General features: G+C 43.4%; 1 pseudogene; it reads left to right on the forward strand.

Moving 5' to 3' along the window:
• The first annotated feature begins 4,304 nt into the window (after nucleotides 1-4,304).
• On the forward strand, nucleotides 4,305-4,401 carry LOC116642109 (annotated as a pseudogene).
• The last annotated feature ends 19,161 nt before the right edge of the window (nucleotides 4,402-23,562 follow it).

Consider the following 23,562-nt stretch of genomic DNA (forward strand, 5'->3'; position numbering starts at 1 on the left):
CTCTTCTTCTCCCACCCCCCCCTTTTGTTATGCAGTGTCCCATCGTACGAATAGTCCACAATTGATCTGTTTTGCTGTTGACAGGCATCAGGGTTGTTTTCAGAGAAGAAGGCTGCCATGAACACTCATGCATATGCCTTTTGGACATATTTATTTACTCCTCTTGGACATATAAACCTAGGGGTGTTGCTGAATCATAAGGGAGATGTAGATTTAGCTTTAGTATGTATTGCCAAATAGTTTCCAAAGGGGCTGTACCAAATTTATTCTCTTACCAATAATGTATGAGAGTTCTAGTTGCTCCACATTCTCATCAACACTTGATATTGTCAGCCTTTTACATTTTAGCTATTCTGGTGGCACTATGCTCTTGTAATCCTCATATCACCCCCGAGAGGTAGATGTGTGTGTGTGGATACTGTTGGCCAGTGACTGACCTCATCAATATCCTCCTCTCTAGCTACCTTCTAGGTAAGGGGGGCACTGTGTAAAGTTCTGGCCAATGAGACAGTAGAGACTGCCCACTGGGTAAAACTTCTGGGAACACCTTGGCTTTCCAAGAACAGACTCAGGTTGCTCATCCTTCATTCCTTTACTTTCTTTTTCTACCTGGCACATGGACATGATGTCATCCATGAACAACATATTCCATGAGGCCACAACAGAATCACAGAGACCCTGGCCATGACATCATTAAGCCAGTGAAACAACCCAAGCAGCCCCCTGTGTTGAGACTTCCTGTAAGACAAAGTCCCCTAACCTACCATTGGTCCGGTTTTCTATTACTTGCAACCAAGAGCATTCTTTGGTAATACTTTGACTATCTCCACTCTGCATCTGAGAAAAGAGAGGTTCAGACAGTTCAACTGAAGCAACAATGTGCAAGGAACACTAGGGAATGGAGAAGGTTCTGAGATGCATGGAGTTGACAGGAAATGAGAGCCCTCTGCTTGAGACGACTTAAGGGGATGTGGTACCCTTTCTGAAGGCTCAGGAGGGGAAATAAGGCTGCTATAAGGACCCCTGTGAAGATTAGGATATCTCTCTGGACAAATTTTACAAAGTATTCTTCCTCCAAGTAAAGTCAACCTCAAGTCAGGGCCCCCCTTTTACTCTAGTACAGTGGCTCTGAAAGGAAACATTCTGGGAAGGTCAAGAAGTGTGCTTTGTATAGAAAAAGAGGTTCCGAGGCCACAGAGGAAACATCTAAAACAAGGACCTATGTGGGCGGGACCAGGGATAGGGAAGCCTGAAGCAGCAAGGAGTGATGGGATGGCTGAGTGGGGGAGTGCCACAGGCAGGGCAGGCATGGGCCTAGGATGGGAAGTGAGTTTAGATCCTGATGGGAGGAGGATGGCATCCATATCTTCATTCTGCCCCAACTCCCTTTGGTGGCAGCACCTGCTGAAGGTCCCTGAGCAATCCTGGCCTGGTCTCAGAGAAGTGGTGAAGATGTCCCAAGATTTGTGATGGGGCAGCTGGACCTTGAGCTGGCCATAGGACATCTCTGTGGGCAGAGTGTCCCTACACCCAAAACATGATTGTGCTTACCATCCCCATGTGTGAAACTGCCTCCCACCCCCAAGGAAGCTCCCTGAACAGGGTTCATAACTAATTCCCTTTCTATCCCTAGGGATGAGTACTGGGTTGGGAGTATGAAAACCTAGGCCTCCCCTGACTTGTTCATTAATTTGCTGTGTGACCCTGGACAAATGGGTCAGCCTCTCTAGGTCTCAGTATCATTATGTCTAAAATAGAGCATGGACTTGATCTTTGAGGCCCTTCTAGATCTACTACCTATGATTCTCTACCTCTTCTCTCTAACCCACCTGGTATGTATAATTACATTACATGAGTACACCACATCTTATTATCCTGTTGATGGACCTTCAGATTGCTTCTAATATTTCACATTTACAAACAGTGATGCAATGAACAGTGTTGTACATGTCTTCTCGTGCACATGTGTGATATTCTCTCGGGTATAGACTTGCAAACGGAATTGGTGGGCATGCACAGCTTCAACTTTGCAAGTTATTGCTAACTGGCTCCCCAGAGAGGTTATGTGTATTTACTTCTCCCCTACTAACAAAGCATGAGAAGTCCTGGTACTCCTCATTGTTGTCAACATTTGGTATTGGCAGACTTATTAATGTTGTGATTGAGACATAGCATACGTACAGTTAAGTAAATAAAATGCACCTGTCCTAAGCATCCAGCTTCATGCATTTTTACTTTTGTTAAAACCATGTAACCTCTACCCAGACTATTTTCAGACCACTAGGTGGCTCCTTCATGTCCCTTCCTAGTTAGAGTCCCCAGTCCCTCTGCCAAAGTAACAACTGTCCTAATTTCTATAAACATACTTTAGTTTTGCTTGTTCTTGAACTTCATACAAGTGGAATTATCCAGCATGTACTCCTTTTTGTTTGGCTTCTTTCACTCAATTTAGTATCTGAGATTCATCCATGTTAAAAAAAGGAAGAGAGAAATTTACTTTGAGGAATTGGCTCACATGATTACAGAGACGGAGTCTCATGACCTGCCATCCTCAGGAAACCTAGTGGTGTAATTCAGTCCAAGAGCAGGAGAAGACCAATGTCCCAGCTCAAACAAGTAGTCAGAAAGGGAAAAAATCCTCCCATCCTCCACCTTTTGTTCTATTCAGGCCCTCAGTGGATTGGATGATGCCCACCCACATTGAGGAAGACAATCCACTTTACTGAGTCCACTGATTTAAATGCTACTCTCATCTGGAAACACACAGAGACACTCAAAAATAATGTTTAATTTGGACACCCTGTGGCCCAATCAAGTTGACACATAAAATTAACTATCACAAAGGGTGGGCGCCTGGGTGGCTCAGTTGGTTAGGCGGCTGCCTTCGGCTCGGGTCATGATCCTGGAGTCTCTGGATCGAGTCCCGCATCGGGCTCCCTGCTCGGCGGGGAGTCTGCTTCTCCCTCTGACCCTCCCCCCTCTCATGTGCTCACTCTCTCTCATTCTCTCTCTCTCAAATAAATAAAATCTTTAAAAAAAAAAAACTATCACAAAGGGTGAGGGTGGCGGGTACTCTTTGCCAACCAGAGCAGAGTCAGGAGGGGGATCTGATGTTGGGCCTGCCCCTTCCTTTTCGACTCCCATGGTGCCTAATAGAGGCTCTGCACTCAATAGAAACTCGGAAACTTGATAAAGTGACTAATATCATGGGGCCATCCCCCAATAATAACAATTCAATATTAAGCACCAACGTATGTGGGGCACCTTTTTATTCCTGACTTCATCTTTCCCTCTTGACAACCCTAGGAACCCGTGCCATTGTCCTCTTCTGTAAAGGTGGAAACAAACCCACAGAGGCCCTACTTGGTCTGCCTTAGATCCTAGAAAAATGAAGTGCAGTGGGTTGAACAGTGGCCCCTCAAAAGATATACCTACATCCTACCTCCAGAACCTGTGGCAATTCAGTTAAGGATCTCGAGATGAGTTTATCTGGATGGGCCCTAAATCCTAAATCCAATGACAAGCATCCTCAGAAGAGACAAGAAGAGGGAAGAGACAGAGGGAGAAGAGGAGGCCATGGGAAGATGGAGATAGAGATTGGAGGGATGTGGCCATAAACCAGTGAACTCTCAGAGCCACCAGAAGCTGGAAGAGGCAAGAAAGGATTCTCCCCTAGAGTCTTCGGAGCAAGTATGGCCCTGTTGACACCTTGATTTTGGACTCTGGTCTCCATCACTCTGCAAGAAAAATTTCAGTTGCTTTATACCACCAGTCCACAATAAGTTGGTGCAGGCACAGGAAAGGAACACGTGAGGATGGTGGAAAAGGCAAAGGAAAAGAAGGAGAGTCGGCCTCCCCTGCTGAAGCTCACGGTTCTCCATCTCCTGGCAGCTTTACGACCCAGTTTCCTCTCCTCTGCCCCTAGTTCATTTCACTGCAGCCTCAACGGTGTCCTCGTCACTCCTGAAATGTGCCAGGCATATTCTCACCTAAGGTCTTGGTGCTTGCTGTTCCCTTTGCCCAAAATATGTCTTCCCCCCGACACTCAGTTCTCTGCTCCTCAGACAGGCCTCCCTGACCTCCTCTCTAGAGTATTTCCCATCTTCCAAGTCAGGAGACCCTCTCATTTTTCTTCATGGCACTCACCACCACTTGATGTGACGTTTTGTCCATGATATATGTGTTTATGTATATAATACCCCCTCCAACTAAGACATTAGCTCCTCTAGGACAGGGGCTTTATCCCCAGCCTCTAGCATAGTTCCTGGTCCATAGTAGGTATTCAATAAATATTTGAATCAATAGCTCACTTCGACAGCACATAGACTAAAATTGGAATAATATAGAGAAGATTAGCGTGGCCCCTGTGACAGGCAAATTCATGAAGTGCTCCATACATTTGTATGTTAACTAACTGGCATTAAAATTAAAGCTTAAAAAAAAAAGGAATAAACTAGTTGACTAAAAAAAAATTTGAACGAATGAACAAATTACCTACTAATAGTGATGGGAATGAGGAGGAGGAGGGCCCAGATGTGGAGCTGTCATCCAAGATGAAGAGGCAACTCTGTGTGGGAAGCTGTTGGCCCTAATAGGGCGCCTGGTTCTCAGCCCAAGTGTGATTAGGAACCTCAGAAAAGCCTTTCTCCACACCACTCCACCTGGCTTGTCTTGTCTTTCTGCTGGCCACAGTCCCCAAGGGTTCATTTGATTCAAACACCCTGGGAAGGTTTGAAAGCATTCTTTGTTTCTACATCTTCTCATTTTTTCCAAGCATCAAGCATGGACAGATAGGTTTAGGAAAACACACAGACTCATGCACATACATACACAAAATCTAACACATATGCTTGGCCATATCCCACACTCTCATGGACCTTCATGGCTCAATCTACCCACATCCAGTACTAACTGTGCACAGCTGTGGACATACACTCACCCTCAGTCATTCTCACTCCCCTGTCTCACATACCCACACTTACCCATGGTCCTGCATGTGCCCTCCTTGATGGGCAGGCCTCCACTCAAGGTTCCCACCTGGGTAAGTGCTCATACTGACACATATACTCACTCATTCAGCTCCTCTGGGCATGTGTGCATGGGCCCATGTGCACACACATCCTTGAACATCCTCCAGGCTTCCTCACACACATAAAAACAGGCAATGGCCGAGTATGGTGACTCACACTCGTCAGAGCTTAGCATGATGACCTATCCCAACAACAGTGATATTGACTGAACACTGTCCATGTGCCAGTTACCCTGCTCTTTGGGTCTTTGACTCATTCAATCCTCAGAGCAATCACACGGAACAGGTGCTATTATTAGTCTCGTTTTAAAGATTTTATTTATTTGGGGGCGCCTGGGTGGCTCAGTTGGTTAAGCGACTGCCTTCGGCTCAGGTCATGATCCTGGAGTCCCGGGATCGAGTCCCGCATCGGGCTCCCTGCTCAGCGGGGAGTCTGCTTCTCCCTCTGACCCTCATGATCTATCTCATTCTCTCTCTCAAATAAATAAATAAAATCTTTAAAAAAAAAAAAAGATTTTATCTATTTGTTTGACAGCGAGAGACACAGCTAGAGAGGGAACACAAGCAGGGGGAGTGGGAGAGGGAGAAGCAGGCTTCCCGCCGAGCAGGGAGCCCGATGCGGGGCTCGATCCCAGGACCCTGGGATCATGACCTGAGCCGAAGGCAGACGCTTAACGACTGAGCCACCCAGGCGCCCCTAGTCTCGTTTTATAGATAAGGAAACGAGGCTCAGAGTCCTAAAGGGTACTGCTGGGATTCTAACCCAGGCATCTGACTGCAGAGCTCCCCACCTCCTTATTTGGTGTGGTAGAGTATACTTCTCAAAAATGATCACATCAATATCTCCCATCCCTCATGCTCTTCTAGAACCTTGTCACTCTCCAATCAAATGGTAGAATCTATGGCCCCTTCTCTTGAATTTGACTGGGTCTTTGTGACTGCTTGAAATAACAGTATGGTGGAAGTGATGCCAATATAAATTCCAAGGCTAGATCATAAAAGGTGATATCAAAAAATGGCCAAGACATGGAAACACCTGAGTATCCATCAATGGATGAATGGATAAAGAAAAAATATGCCACTTTTTCCCACACAATGGAATATTATTCAGTCATAAAAAGGAGGAGATCCTGGGACGCCTGGGCGGTTCAGTCAGTTAGGTGTCTGACTCTTGGTTTCGGCTCAGGTCACGATCTCAGGGTTGTGAGATGGAGCCCCGCACCAGGCTCTGTGCTGGGCATGGAGCCTGCTTGGGATTCTCTTTCTCTTTCTCCCTCTGCCCCTCCCCCAACTCACATGTACGCTCTCTCTCTCTCTTTTTTTTTTCTTTCTTTCTTTTTTTTTTTTTTAAAGATTTTATTTATTTATTTGACAGAGAGAGAGAGACACAGCGAGAGAGGGAACACAAGCAGGGGGAGTGAGAGAGGGAGAAGCAGGCTTCCTGCCAAGCAGGGAGCCCGATGTGGGACTCGATCCCGGGACTCCAGGATCATGACCTGAGCCGAAGGCAGTCGCTTAACCAAATGAGCCACCCAGGCACCCCTAAAATAAATAAATCTTTAAAAAAAAAAAAAAAAAAAGAAGGAAATCCTGCCGTTTGGGACAACATGGATGGACCCGAGGGCATTATAAGTGAAATAAGTCAGACAGAGAAAGGCATGTCTTACTTGTATGTGGAATGTCAAAAAGCCAAACTCATAGAAACAGTAGAATGGTGGTTGCCAGGGGCTGGGAGGTAGGGGAAATGGGGAGATGTTGGTCAGAGGGCATAAACTTCCAGTTAGAAGATGAATAAGTTCTGGGATCTAATGTACAGATGGTGATTATAGTTAACAATACTGTATTGTATACCTGAAAGTTGCTAAGAGAGTAGATCTTAAAGGTTCTCATCACCACCATTACCACCACAAGAAAAAAATTACTGAGAATTAAGTGAGGTGAATGATAGCTATACGGTTAACTAACCTTATTGTGTTCATCTTTCCACAATACATATGATTGTCAAATCATCACATTGTACACTTTGTTTTTTTAAAGATTTTATTTATTTGACACAGAGAGAGAGCATAAGCAGCGGGGGGGGGCGGCAGGCAGAGGGAGAGGGAGAAGCAGGCTTCTCGCAGAGCAGGGAGCCCGACCAGGGGACTCAATCCCAGGATCCCGGGCTCATGACCTGAGTTGAAGGCAGACGCTTAACCAATTAAGCCACCCAGGTGCCCCTGTATACTTTAAACTCACACAGTGTTCTTTGTCAATTATATCTCCATAAAGCTAGAAAAAAAATTTTTTTTTTAAAGAATAGTCAAAAGGGGTGCCTGGGTGGCTCAGTCAGTTAAGCATCTACCTTTGGCTTGGGTCATGATCTCAGGGTCCTGGGATTGAGCCCCATGTTGGGCTACCGGCTCAGTGGGGAGTCTGTTTCTCTCTTTCCCTCTGCCCCTCCCCACCACGTGTCCTCTCTCTCTCTCAAATAAATGGATAAAATCTTTTTTCTTTTTTTTATTAAAAGATTTTATTTACTTATTTGACAGAGAGAGACACAGCAAGAGAGGGAACACAAGCAGGGGCAGTGGGAGAGGGAGAAGCAGGCTTCCCGCGGAGCAGGGAGCCCAATGCGGGGCTCGATCTCAGGACCCTGGGACCACGACCCAGGCTGAAGGCAGACGCTTAATGACTGAGCCACCCAGGCACCCCATGGATAAAATCTTTTAAAAAAAAAAAAAGTTAAAAAGAATAAAAGGTGATGCCAATTCTGCCTGGCTCTCTCTTGGGACACTCCCCCTTGGAACCCAGCTACCATGCTAGGAGGAAGCCCAGGCCCCATGGAGAGGCCGCATGCAGTTTCCTGCTGACAGCCTCACTGAGGTCCCAGCTGATAGCCAGCACCAGCTGGCAGCCACGCATGTGAGGAAGCCTGTAAGATGACACCAGTCCAGCCACCATCTAACCGCAACCACACAAGAAACCAAGAGCAAGAACTGCCCAGCTGAGCAACCCCCACACCAAAAGATAATAATAAGGATTATTGTTGTTTTATGCCACCAAGCATGGGTAGTTTGGTACACAGCAGTAGATAAATGGATGCCAGGGCAGAGACTTACCAACATTTAGCCTCAGACCACCATGGGTAAGTGATGCCAAGCTCTTTGTCCTCCCTCCGGACCCTCCTCTTCTACCCCCAGGAGCCAGGATCTCAGAACACAATCCTCATCATCTGATCCTCATACCACGTGACCACTGGACGTCAAACCTCCTATCTGGGTGTGAGCTGTTCAAGTCAGCAGTGGACTCGGGGATAAGCTTCAGGCAAGTGCTTACCCCTATTTACTCTTCTGTCAAATGTGTAATAATTCCAGCCCTGTCCACCTCAAAGGGAGGCTACAAGGATCCATCCTGGAAGCTTGAGTTTAAGGGGTTATTATTATTATTATTATTATTATTATTAAGATCTTATTTATTTATTTGACAGAGAGAGAGAGACAGTGAGAGCAGGAACACAAGCAGGGGGAGTCGGAGAGGGAGAAGCGGTCTTCCCCCCGAGCAGGGAGCCCGATGCAGGGCTCGATCCCAGGACCCTTAGATCATGACCTGAGCCGAAGGCAGATGCTTAACGACTGAACCACCTAGGCGCTCCTAAGGGGTTATATTTTTTTATAAAGATTTTATTAAGTAATCTCCACACCCATCGTGGGGCTTGAACTCACAACCCCAAGATCAAGAGTCGCATGCTCTACCGACTGAGCCAGCCAGGCGCTCCTAAGGGGTTATTTTTAATGCTTGCATTTTAGGATCTCGGTGGCAACTAGAAGATAGGTTATAACCTATCACATTTATAACCAACACAGGAAGTCCTGCAATGTGGGGACATCTAGCATAGGGGCAAACGACTTAGTGGTTGCTGTGCAAATGAGAATGGCAACCAGTGGCCACTGGGATGATCGTGGACCGTTGAGAAAAGTAAGTCAGGGATCCGACTGGCAGAACTAAAGTGGGCCTGGGGCGGGGATGTATGTTGGCCTAGAGAACTTAAACACCATCTAAAGAGGACAGTTAACATCCAGCTTGCCCACCCATTGCTATATGACAACATCCACTCAATTGCCAGACCTGATCATCTTTTCAAGAGAACCTAGAAACATGGATTTTCATTTGAACTCTCCCAATTTAAAAAAATTGGCAACTAATTCATATTTTATACTTTTTTGGGGGGGGCCCTATTACACACTTTACTAAGCTGTTTGCCAAAACCAAAACAATACAGTGTGGTCTCTGAGGGCACACTAGTGGAAAGTTCTTCTTGGGCAGGAGGCTCCAGGATGCTTAGATGAATTTTGAAGGGAGTGGGGAGGGGGACAGTATATTGTTGCACCTGTCAAGGGCCCCTTCAGCACCAGAAGGAGAGAGAGGAAGGTTGTGTATGTGTGGGAAGCAGAAATGATCACAGCCAAAGCAGCAGAACCCTGGCACTGTGAGTTTACATCTTGGAGCTAGGTGAAACTGGGTTCAGATCCTGACTCTGCAGCTTACCAGCTGGGTTTTCCTGACCCTCAGTTTCCTTATCTATAAAATGCAGTTAATAATGATTTTTATCCCATAGGATTGTTGAGGGGGTTAAACAGGATAATCTACATGGAGGGTTCGAAAGAGTTCATGATGTTAGCTGCTATTTCCCCCCACTTTTTTACTCTGCCATGACTGCAAATGTTTCCACTCTGGAGCAGGTCTCTTTCTGCTTTCTCTGCTTGGCTCTTTCTAGACCCAGGTGGGCACCTCTTCCTCTGAGAAACCTCCAAAGCCCCCAGGCTGGTGCAACATTCCTTCCCTCCCCTCTGGACACTTTGCTCAGATGTGCCCTGGCATCATCGAAGGTCTATGTGGTGGTTCTTGGTGAGTCTTTGGCCCCCAGGGCTAGGAAGTTCCCCAAGGGCAGGAACCAGGTCTGAGTCATCCATGTTCCCCAGTAGTCTGCCCTCGAGTGGCTGGCCAGCAATGTTTGTGGACTAAGGGAAGGGAAGAGGAAGGGAGGGGTGTCACAAACAACACTCAGATCACTGGCTGAACCTTGGGCCCCAGGGCTCTGGCAGTTAAAGCACAGGTGGAGGGCTCATCCTTGTCTAACACTTAACTGTGTGTGAGTGTGTGTCTGAATGTATGTGAGTATGTGGCAGTGTGTGAATGTGTGTGCATGTGAATGAGTGAGAATATGTGTGTGTGTATATCTGTGTGTGATGGTGGGAAAAACGTATATGTGTGAATGAATATGTGTGTGAGGGTTTATATGATTGCATTTATGTGTAAACACACACACACGGTCACTAAGATGGAGCTCCAGGGGAAAGGGTCTTTGTGTTGTTCCTCTCTGTGTCTTCACATCTCGCATCTGGCACTCCCCAGTATGTGTGTGTGTGTGTGGGGGGGGGGGGTATCAGGAAGAGCATTATGGGAAAACAGAATAGCGCAGTACTTAACCAGCAGGGGTCCAAGAGTCAGATGTCATCAGTGCTTCTAACTTTGGGCCAGGTGACCACTATAAGCCTCAGTTTTTTCGTCTGTAAAATAGGTATAATTGCAGCATCTAACCTATAGGGTGGAGCATAGGAAGTAGTTAATAAATGTCAGCCAGTATTATTATCCTGAATGTCACTATCAACACCCAGAGTGGATGCTTCCATGGGCTAAAAACCCTCAAAATATGTCAACAGACTACTAACCGTATCCGTCAAAATTCTCTGAGCCTCAGTTTCTTCTACAAGAGGGAGCAATAAACTGTATTTTGCCTCCCAGGGCAGCTGGGAGGTTTATGAGATCCCAGGACTCAGGTAGGCAGAAGCCAAACGTAAGAGCAGGGTGCCCTCTCCTGGAAGTATGGGGTAAAGGTCCCCGACTAGTCGCTGACCTCATAGGTCAGGACTGCCAGCAAACTGAGCCAGGAAAGGGACAGCCCTGGGGAGGGGATTTCTACAGCTCCCTAGCATAAGCTGCCTCTCCCCGACCCCCTTTGTCTGCTGGACTCCTCCTTCCTCCGATCTCGCTTTAGGACAGCCAGCCTGGGCCAGGCACCCCTGTTACAAGTTCTCAGAGCAAACCGTATTCATTTTGCATTCTTCTGTGTGATTACTTAGACAATGTCTATCTCTTCATGAGGGAAGGACTCATCTGAGAAATGAAAGGGAGTAGCAACATCCCAGACCATTGGATTCCTAGGGTCCCTGGACTAGGCTCTCAGTAAATGCTGGAGTAAAAGGATCGTGGGGGACACCTGTGTGGCTCAGTCGGTTAAGCATTTGCCTTTGGCTCAGGTTATGATCCCAGAGTCCTAGGATCAAGTCCTGCATTGGGCTCCTTGCTCAGCAGGGAGTCTGCTTCTCCCTCTCCCTCTGCCTCTGCTGCTCCCCCTGCTCTCTTTCTCTCTGGCAAATAAATAAATAAAATCTTAAAAAAAAATAAAAGAATTGTGGAAGCCCAGATTCTAGTATGCTAGAATCAAGAAAACATTTAAAAAAATTTTTTTTAGTCAAGAAAAAATTTTTAGTCATTTTCTAGTCAAGAAAACATTTTCTTTAAGTTTTTTATTTAAGTTCAATTTAATTAACATATATTATATTATTAGTTTCAGAGGCAGAATCCAGTGAGTTATGAGTTGCATACATCACCAGTGCTCATTACTTCGAGTGCCTTCCTTAATGACCATCAGCTGGTTACCTCATCCCCCTTCCACCTCCCCTCCAGCAATCCTGTTTGTTTCCCCTAGTTGAGTTTCTTATGGTTTGCCTCCCACTCTGTTTTCATCTTATTTTATTTTTCCTTCCCTTTCCCCTATGTTCATCTGTTTTATTTCTTAAATTCCACATATGAGTGAAATCATATGTTTTTTATCCTTCTCTGACAGACTTATTTTGCTTAGTATAATACCCTCTAGTTCCATCCATGTCATTGCAAATGGCAAGTTTGCATTCTTTTTGATGGCTGGATGTTTTCTTGGGTCAAGAAATGTTTTCTTGATGTCTGGGTAAGAAAACATTTCTTAACCCAAGAAAACATCCAGCCCCCTCAGGGGAAAGCTCCAGCTTCAGCCGGGGACGTTAGAGACCTGGATTTGCAGAGTTCCTGACCCCCACCCCAAGGATAGCCAGGTCTGTGGGCTGAAGCCAAGAGATCCCACACGGTGGGTTCCTGGCCTACGTCGGAGAGCATTAATTCATTCCACAAGTATTGGGTGCCTCTGCGTGCCAGGCACTCAGCTGGACAATGGGAATACAGGGGTGGGCAAAACCAGATACATTCCTGACCCTCCTAGAAGCAGTGAGACAGACACATAATCAGATGATTTTGACATAATGATACATAGTTGCGCATACCCCCATTTGAGTCTGAGGGCTCCTCCAAGGGAAATAACATGTCTGTGGGTGGGCACAGTTGGCTCCTGGGACTCTCATAGGCCCCCTCACCACCCCTGATGCAGCCAGCAGTCTAGGACGAGAGGATTGAGGGGGTCTGGGGGAGTCCTGTTCCAAGCTCTCCAAGAAATCCCCCACCTCTGTACCCAACGCCCCACAGTGACATCAAGGCCCACCCAAGGGACGTGTACAAATCTGAGAGGGCCTGGAAGGAGGGTTGTGGAAGGAGTTGGGGAGGTGGGGAGACACCCTGATAGGTGTGGAACAGTGAGAGGGGTCTCCCCAGAACTGCATTATTCCATCTCATCCCCATTGATGGGCATCCTCAAGATCTGGATCCCAATCCCCCCATCTGGCAGCCTCCCAATTAATTTAGAGTCTAAGAGCTGGTCCCTGGAGCTTGGGCAATCCAGAAGGCCCCTTGGCCAATGGGAGGCCTCCTTCCGTCTCCACCCCTCTCCACTTCCCAAGTTGAAGGCCTAAGTGTCTGCAAAAGCAAACACCCAAAGGGCAGGTTCAGAGGGCAGACAATGTGGCCTATCTCTGCCTATTATTCAGGGTGCCTCACAGCCTCCCTAGAGTCCTAGGCTGGCGCCTGGCTCGGAGAAGGCCAGTCTGACAATTTTTTGTCCACTGTGGCCTTGAGCAGAGTGGGCATCAGTGGGGGACCCTCCAGGAAGCGCTTGTGTATTCAGCCTGATTTTTTTTTTTTTTTACATATATAGGCAAATATTTGTTTGTGGTTTTTTTTTCCCTTTTAAACAAATAATGACATACCAGACACACTGTCCTGCAGGGTGCTTTCTTTTTTCTTCACTTAACATTTTATCTTGATGACTGAATATTCCATATCAATAAATAAACACCTTCCTTTTTAAGAAGTGGCGGCACTTCAGTAATCCACCGTTTGGACTGTACCATATTTATTTAACAAGTCTACTGAAGGGCATTTCGACTGTTTCCAATTTTTTGCTCTTACCGTCATTTTGCTCACATGTGCTTATGTCTTTGGGATAAATTCCTAAGAAGCAGAACTGTTTGACCAAAGGGCACATGAGTTTGTAATCTTGTTCCTGGGATGTTGCCCATGAAAGTTGGGTCAATGTACCATGTATGACGGGCCTGCTTCCCCACAGCCTCACCAACAGATAAACAACTGTTATCACACTTTTTAATTTTTATCAATCTGATAGTAAATGTAAAAAGAAATTTGATCACTCCCCCATAAACCATACGAGGAGCCTAGTTTCCACCCCCAGGTGCCACTAATAAAGAATCCCCCCTCTCTCTGATTTTTTTTTAATATATATTTTTTCCTACTATGTAATGATGAAAGGGTCAATCCACCAAGATGACAAAGCAATTCTAAGTGCATATGCACAAAACAACAGAGCTGTAAAATATGTGAAACAAAACTGATAGAACTGAAAGTAGAAGACAAATCCATAATTACAGTTGGGAGATTTTAATATACCTCTTAACAATTGATAGAACAAGTGGACAGAAAATCAGCAAGGACACAGAAGACCTCAACAATATCACCAACTACAGTATCTACTTGACACACACAGAATAGTGCACCTACCCACAGAACACACATTTGCTTCTAGTGCCCAAAGAACACATACCATGATTGACCCCGTCCTCGATCACAAAAAAAAAAAAAACAAATCTTAACAAATTTAAAATAATTGAAATCCTACAGAATGTGTTCTCTGACCACAATGGAATCAAACTTAGAAATCAATAATAGAAAGATAATGGGAAGATTTCCAAACACTTAGAAACTAAATGACAGGCTTTGAAATAGTCCTTATGTCAAAGAGGAAGTCTCAAGGGAAATTATGAAAAATAATGAAAATAAAAGCATAACATTAAAATTTGTGCCAAAGCAGTGCTGAGAGGGAAATTCATAGCACTAAATGCATATATTAGAAAAGAAGAAAAGTCTCAAGTCAATCATCTAAGCTCCCACATCAAGAACATAAAAAAACAGAGCAAAATAAATCAAAGCAAGCAGAAGGAAGGAAATAGGGGCACCTGGGTGGCTCAGTCAATTAAGCCACTGCCTTACACTCAGGTCATGATCTCAGGGTCCTGGGATCGAGTCCCACATCAGGGTCCCTGCTCAGTGGGAAGCCTGCTTCTCCCTCTCCCTCTGCTGCTCCCCCTGCTTGTGCTGTCTCTCTCTCAAATGAATAAATAAAATCTTTTTTTAAAAAAGAGAAAGGAAATAATAAAGAGCAGAAATGAGTTGAAAACAGAAAAATAGGGAAATTCAATGAAACCCACAGCCAGTTCTTTGAAAAGATTGATAAAATTGACAAAACTCTAGGAAGACAGACAAAAAAAAGAGAGAAAAGACACAAATTACCAGTGTCAGGAATGAAATAGGGATATCACTATAGACCACACAGACATTAAGAGCATAATAAGGGAATACTACAAATAACTCTACACACATAAATTCAACTTCAACAAGATGGCTCACTCCTCAAAAAACACAAACGACAATGTGAAATAGGGAATTCGAAGAGCCCTGTACTATTAAGGAAATTAAATTCATAATTTAAAAACTCTCAAGGAAGGAATTTTCAGACCCAGATGGTTTCATTGGAGAATTCTATCAAAGTTTTAAAGAAGAATTATCACCAATTCTACACAATCTCTTCCAGAAAATAGAAGAGAAGGGAATACTTCCCAATTCTTTTTTTCTTTTTTTTTTAGAGAGAGAGAGAGCGCGCGGGCGCGCATGTGAGCGCATGAGTGGAGGGAGGGGCAGAGGGAGAGGGAGAGACAGAATCCCAAGTAGGTTCCCTGCCTAGCATGGAGCCCAACATGGGGCTCAATCTCATGACCCTAAGATCATGACCTGAGCTTAAATCAAGAATGGGATGCTTAAGCGACTGGGCCACTCATGCGACCCCTCAATTCATTTTATGAAGCTGTATTATCTTGGTACCAAAACCAGAGAGTACGAAGAAAAAAAACTACAGCCCATTATCCTTCATGAATACAGATGCAAAATTCTTTATTAAATCTTAACAAAGTATTAGCAAATATAATTCAGCAATAATTGTAAAGAATTATATACTATATAATTCTTTCAAGATCAATGGGGCTTATTCCAAGGGTGCAAATATTTTTTCACCCATGAACATAACCTACTATAATAACAATTTAAAGAAGAAAAATCTCATGATATCAATTAATATTAGAAAAAGCACAAGACAGAATTCATCATCAGTTCATGATTAAAAAAAAAAACAGAAATAGGAAAAGAGGGGAACTTTCTCAACTTGATAAAGAGCATCTACAAAAAAAAATCTGTGGCTAACATACTTAATGGGGAAAGACTGAATTGAATGCTTTCTGCCTAAACTCAGGAACAAAGCAAGGATGTCCGTTCTTACCATTCTTATTCAACACAGTGCTGGAAGTTCTAGTCAGTACAACAATGCAAGAAAAGGAAATAAAAGGCATACAGATCAGAAAGAAATAATAAAACTGTCCCTATTTGCAGGCGACAGGATTGGCTACACAGAAAATTCCAAAGAATCTACAAAAAAACAAAACAAAACACAAAATGTCTATGACATGTGAGCTCAGCAAGGGTAATCTTTTATCCATAAGATACAAAAGAAACACAAAATCAATTGTACTTTTATATATTTGCAACGAACACATGGCCACCAAAATTTTAAATGCTGTATCATTCAGGAAGAGGAGGAGAGAAGCGGAAGAAAAAGAAGAAATACCTAGGTGTAAATCTAACACCACAGGTACAGGACTTGTATGCTTAAAGTTACAAGATGCTAGTAAAGGAAATTAAAGAAGATCCAAATAAATGGGGAAACATACCATGTTCATGGATTGTAAGAATCAACATAGTAAAGATGTCAGTTCTCCTCAAATCCATATACAGTTTAATGCGATTCCTATCAACATCCTGCAAGAATTTTTTAGACATGGACAGGATTATTCTAAAATTTATGTGGAAAGACAAAGAAATTAGAATAACTAAAACAATTTTGAAAAAGAGTAAAGTCAGAGGAATCAGTTTACCTGATCTCAAAACTAATTGTATAGCTACAGAAATCAAGATTGTAGTACTGGCAGAGGGACAGACACATGGATCAATCGGGGGAATAGAAGAGGGAACTTAGGGGCGCCTGGGGGGCTCAGTTGGTTAAGTGTCTGCCTTCAGCTCAGGTCATGATCTCAGGGTTCTGGGATCAAGCCCCGCATCGGGCTCCCTGCTCAGTGGGGAGTCTGCTTCTCCCTCTCCCTCTGCTGCTCTCCCCACTCATGTGTGCATGCTCTCTCTCTCTGTCTCTCAAATAAATAAAATCTAAAAAAAAAAAAAATCACTCATACTTTGCTGGTGGGCACATAGCACAATAGTACAGTCCCTCTGGAAAATAGTTTGGCAGTTTATTCCTATAAAATTAAACATGCAATTACCATACAACCCAGCAATTTCACTTTTTAAAAAAAGAGATTTTAATCATTCTCCACATCCAATACGGGGCTTGAACTTACAACCCCGAGATCAAGAGTTGCACGCTCCACTGATGGAGCCAGCCAGGTGCCCCCAACAATTCTACTTCTCAGCATTTATCCCTGAAAAATTAAAACTTACATTCACATAAAAACCTGTACATGGATAGTCATAGCAACTTTGATAATAGTCAAAAACTGGAAACAATCCAGATGTCTTTCAATGGGTGACTGGTTAAACCAATTAGTGCATCCATACCAAGGAATAGTACTCAGCAATAAAAAGGAATGAACTTTGATAAATGCAGCAACCTGGATGAATCTCCAAAGAATTATGCTTAGTGGGAAAAGCCATCCAAATAGGTTACATAGTGTAGGATTCCATTTATATAGCATTCTTTTCTCTTTAAAGATTTTATTCATTTATTTGAGAGGGAGGGAGAGAGAGAGACAGAGAGCGAGCGAGCGAGAGAGAGCGCATGCGCACAGAGGGAGAATGAGTGGGAGAAGCAGACTCCCTGCTGAGTAGAGAGCCGGATATGGGACTCAATCTGAGGACCCTGAGATCATGACCTGAGCTGAAGGCAGATGCTTAACCAACTGAGCCACCCAAGCACCCTATATAGCATTCTTGAAATGACAAAATTATAGAGATGGACTAAAGATTAGTGGTCGGGGGAATAGAAGCAGGAGAGAAGTAGGTGTGGCTATAAAAGAGCAACATGAGGGATTCTTTTTTTTTTTTTTTTAACATTTTATTTATTTGACAGAGAGAGACACAGCGAGAGAGGGAACACAAGCAGGGGGAGTGGGAGAGGGAGAAGCAGGCTTCCTGCTGAGCAGGGAGCCCGATGTGGGGCTCTATCCCAGGACCCCGGGATCATGACCTGAGCCGAAGGCAGATGCCCAACGGCTGAGCCACCCAGGCGCCCCTTTTTTTTTTCATTTTAAATGACACATTTATTTCAAGATCTAACCAAGTATCCCTACTAAACTGAGATTTGATGTTACAAACTTCTGTTATTCTTTTTTTTAAATTTAAATTCAATCACTTAACATATAATGCATTATTTGTTTCAGCGGTACAGGTCGGTGATTCATCAGTCTTATATAATACCCAGTGCTCATTACAACACATACCCTCCCCAATGTCTATCACTCAGTTACCCCATCCCCCAACTCCCTCCACTCCAGCAACCCTCACTTTGTTGCCTAAGATTCTCTTATGGTTTGCAACATGAGGGATTCTTGTGGTGATGGAAATGTTTTGTATCTTGACTGTATCAATGTCAATATCCTGGTTGTGATATTGTGCAGTTTTACAAGATGTCATCATTGGGGGAAACAGGGTAAAGGGACCATGGGAATCACTTTGTATTATTTCTTACACCTGCATGCGAATCTTCAATTATCTCAAAATAAAAAGTTTATTAAAAAAGGATAATGCTTATGGTTGGAGGGTGTATGGCCAAGTTTTTCTCACCCAATAAATTAGAAAATACTTGAAATTTTATAATTATACCCAATTTTGGAGAGTATCAAGAATAGGAACCAAATTTCTGGAGGGTAATTTGGCAAGTTGGATCAAGACTTTGACAAATATTGGGGCTCCTGGGTGGCTCAGTCAGTTAAGTGACCGAGTCTGTTTTGGCTCAGGTCATGATCTCTGGGTTGTGAGATGGAGCCCTGTGTCTGGGCTCTGTGCTCAGTGGGGAGTCGGCTTGAGATTCTCTCCCTCTCCCTCTGCCCCTCCCTTCCACACTCTCCCCCCAAAATAAATATTTTTTAAAAAAAGGACTTTGACAAATACCGATATTCCTTAAGCAAGCAGTTCTATTTCTGTTTGTTTATCTGAAGCCGCAATGTATCAAAGGTGGGACATGTTATTTCAGGGAAACTGAAACGAGATGTTTGGCTACATAAATTGTGATACATCCATAGGCCGGAATTTCTGTAATAAGAAAAACTGCATAATATAGAAGTTAGGAACAAATTTTGGAGTCTGACCACCTGTGTTGAAATTCTAGTTTACTTATTAACTGTGTTAACTATGGAAATTACTTAACCTTTCTGTGCCAGTCTCCTCATTTGCAATATGAGGAAAACCTACTTAATATTATGAGGATTAAATGAGCTACTATTTATGAAGCACTTTGAATACAACCAGGCACAAATTGAGAGCATTATGAAGCTAGCTCACGTGATAATTTTAGGTATAAAAAAAGGAGGTATAGGGGCGCCTGGGTGGCTCAGTTGGTTAAGCAACTGCCTTCGGCTCAGGTCATGATCTGGGGTCCTGGGATCAAGTCCCTTGGTCGGCTGCTTCTCCGTCTCCCTCTGCTTATGCTCTCTCTCTCGCTATCTTTCTGTCAAATGAATAAATAAAATCTTTAAAAAAAGAGGTATAAGACAGTCTATACAATATGATCTCAGATATAGAAAGCATATAGATATAATGAGAAGAGACCAGGAGGAAATTTATCAAAAAGGTAATAGTCATAATCTCTGAATAGTCATCTCTCTGAATTAGTTTTTCTTTTTTATACTTTTCTATATTTTTTACATTTCACATAATCTGTTTAACAGAAAAATTTATTAATTTTCCAAAGTAAGAAAATGGACTTAAAAGTGCTTTGTAACCTGTAAATTGCTGTATCCATGTGAAGGTAAAGTACTTTTTGATTAGCACTAACCCTCTAAAGTGATATTATTATTCTTATTCCCATTTTAGAGTAGAGGAAAATGAGGCTCAGAAAGAGGATGTGCCTCCCCAAGGTTCACAGCAGGAGCATAGACAAGGAAGTTTGAGACTTGACAGGCAATGGGCCAGGTGGAAGTTCTCTCCACCAGAGGAGGATGACAGTGAAAGGGGGATGGAAATCACTTCTGAAGAAACAAACTGGAAAATAAAGTATCTGTGCTATATATAAGCACAGAATCAGATAGATTGTGGGCAACTTTTAGTGGGATGTTCTCGCTAGGTTCATTCTGGAGCAGGAACATTTTGTTCCAATGGTGCAGAAATGTACATTTCAACAATGTATCATTTTCACCTACTAAATTAGCAAAAAATAAATAAAATAAAATAACCCAAACAAAAACAAGGATAATATAGATGCTGGTAAACATGCAGTAACATAAACTCAGACACCACAGATAATTTTTAGAAGCTATGGCAATAAAATCAGGAGGAGCCTTAAAAATGCTTATGTTCAGGGGCACCTGGGTGGCTCAGTTGGTTAAGCATTTGCCTTCTGCTCCGGTCATGATCCTGGGGTCCTGCTCAGCCTGGAGCCTGCTTCTCTCTTTCCCTCTCCCTCTGCTGCTGCCCCTGCTTGTGTGCTCTTTCAAATGAATAAATAAAATCTTAAAAAAAAAAAATGCTTATGTCCTTTGATCAAGTTACTCCAAATTCTAGGATTTTTCCCCTCAAGGAAATGATCCAAAATATATAGAGAACTCTGTGTGAATGAAAACTCATCGCAGTTCTAATAGTGAAAAAATGGAAAAACCTGTGTGATACATCCACTCCATGTAAACTTTAAAAAAAAAATTATCCTCGTACATACTCTCTCATCTTGCTGGGGTATAGGTTACATGGATGTATGTATTTGTCAAAATTCATCTGTATAATACTTAAGTTCTGTGTATATCACTGTTTACCAATTGTATACTCTCTTTTTTTAGATTTTATTTATTTGTCAGAGAGAGAAAGAGAGGGAGAACACAAGCAGGGGGAGTGGCAGGCAGAGGGAGAAGCAGGCCCCCTGCTGAGCAGGGAGCCTGATATGGGACTCTATCCCAGAACCTGGGATCATGACCTGAGCCAAAGGCCCACGCTTAACCGACTGAGCCACCCAGGCACCCCATAAATTGTATACTCTTGAAGAACATGGTGGCCGGGGTGGGGGGGGGGCTTCCCCTACCAGATATCAAGATTTACTAGAAAGCTTAAGGGGCTCCTGGCTGGCTTAGTTGGTAGAGCATGCCACTCTTGATCTCAGGGTCATGAGTTCAAGCCCCACATTGGGCATGGAGCTTACCTAAGAAAAAATAAAAAAAATAAAAGATTTACTATTTACTGTAAAGCTTCAGTCATTTCAACAGGGTAGAGTTGGCATAGATCAATGCGTCAAAATACAGAGTGCAGAAACAACCATGTATTTATGGACATTTAATCTGTGATGGAGATGGCACTATAGGCCCCTGGGGAAAGGATGCACTCAGTGGCACTGGGACAACTGCTTATTCATATGGGAAAAAAAATGAAACAGAATTCCTACCTCATACATATTTGAATCATAAAACTTTGGGAAGACAATACAGGAGAAATTCATAAATCATAAACCCGGAGAAGATATCTGCAACATGTTCAATTGGTATGTACCCAGAATATGCAAAGAATTCCTATTAATTGAAAAGGAAAAACAAACCATCTATTTTTAAATGGGCAAGACACAAATGGAACTTTTACAGAGAAAGGATCGCAGATAGGATTCATATAAATGAATAGCATATGAATAAGTGCTCAACCTCATTAGTAGTCACAGACATCCAAATTAAAACCACAATGAGAGATCATTTCATACCTGCCAGGTTGGCAAAAAATAAAAATTGATAACAGGATATGCTGGTAATGGGACAGAACAATAATTTTTATCCAGAGTTGGTGGGGGTATAGACTGATGCAACCACTTTGGGAAACAGTTTCGTATTACCTAAGTTGGACATGAGCATACCTGAAGAATGTTAGGGCAGCATTATTTGTGGTAGAAAAAACTGTAACAACTCAGGGCCCATCAACAATTTAATGAATTGTAAATTGTGGTGTATTCATTCATACAATGGATTATACAGAAAATAAATGAACCATAGCTACACCATTTACACAAATGACTCAAAAACATGTTGAGAGAAAAGCAAGTTGCAGAAGAATATATACAGTATGATTTCATTTATACAAAAGCAAAAAGCAGTCAAAACTAAATTGCTGTTTAGGGATAGTCACATAGGTAGTAAGGCCCATTAAGAAAAGCAAAGGAAAAAAAAAAGAAAAGCAAAGGAATGATTAAGACAAAATTCACTGTAGCAATAACTTGCAGGGTGGGGAGAAGGGGCACGTGATTGAGAAGGGAAACAGGTGGCTTCTGGCATAAGGCACTGTTTTAATCCACGGACACATGGATCAACTTGACACAAATGGTCACAACAGCCATAAGTGTGGGTGAAATGGCAGAGGAAGGAGCAGAGCAAGAGGAAAAAGGAACATCTAAAGGCACTAGAGAAAGAGGAAGCTGCTAAGGTCAGAGAAGGAACTGAGTGAACTGGAATAAATACTGGGAGGAGAGACAGGAAACAGAAAGCCAAAGGTCTATTGTGTTGCTGCAGGGGGGTGGGAATGCAGGCTGAGGCACATCTGTTGGATTCAGCCAGGTTTCCTGATGACCTTGGCTGCAAAAATTTCAGCCAAGACCTGGGGGTAGAGGCCACATAGCTGAGAACTGAGTGGGAGGTGAGAAGTGCAGATCCAGAAAGGGACAACTCTGAAAAAGTTTGAGAAGGGGAGGAAGAAAATGGACAGCAGCTGGGGGGTTGGGTGGGGGGGTAGGGTTCCTTGAGAGATGTTAAAGGGTCTTCAGGTGGCCAGTTAAAAATACAAGGAGATGCATTTTCACATCCATCAGGGCAACAAAAATTTGCTAGACTGACAAGTGGTCACAGAGATATGGAAAAACAGGCCCTCTCAGGTAATACTGGGGGGGTGGGTGTGGGTGGTGGTAAATGGTAAAACTACCTTGGAAAGCAATTTGGCAGTATCTAGGAAAGTTACAAATATGTCAGCCCAGAAACTCCACCCCCGGGTACATTTCTGCCCCAGAGACACCTACACGTGTGCACTATGAGACAAGTACAGAAATGTCCATTGCTCCATGTATGCAATAGCGATAGACTGTATATAACCTGCACATCAGCAAATAGAACAGATAATCATGGAACATATATATGAAATGCTGTCCAGCAGCAAAAGTAAAAATAAGTACATTTTTAGCTATATGCGTGACTCGTACAAATGTAATATTGACAGAAAAAAGCAAGTTGCAGAAGGCTAAGTACAGTATGGTACCATTTATATAAAGGTCTTAAATACAGAAAGAATTCTATGACACGTTTAACGACACACACATATGTAGTAAAAGTAGTAAAATGCATGCAAATTTACCTAAACTCATAATAGTAGTTACCTGGAGGGGAGGGTGGAATTATCTGGGATGTGCTGGGTACCTGACATATTGCAACTTTACGTATAATCCGTTTGGTAGGTATCATTCGGTCCATTTTACTAATGAGGAAATTGCGGCTCAGGGAGGTGAGCTGGTTAGAATAGCAGTTTCACTAGGTTTTGACTATGGATTTCCCGGCTGAACGAATGAAAGAAAGGGAGCCTCAGGTTTGCTCTCAGGCCTCTCCCGGAGCTCTCTTCCAGACCCACCGCGGACAAAATCGGGTTTTTTTCTCAGCAGGATTCGAAGTCTGTTCCAGCCCCTGCGCCCTCCCACCTTGCGTTGGGCCCCGCCCCGGACCACTCAGCGCTAGCGGGACTCATGAATATGCAAGATAGAGGAGGATATTTAAAGG

The sequence above is a fragment of the Phoca vitulina genome, unplaced genomic scaffold (genome assembly GCF_004348235.1).
Source record: "Phoca vitulina isolate PV1807 unplaced genomic scaffold, GSC_HSeal_1.0 scaffold22, whole genome shotgun sequence".
Classification (NCBI taxonomy): Eukaryota; Metazoa; Chordata; class Mammalia; order Carnivora; family Phocidae; genus Phoca; species Phoca vitulina.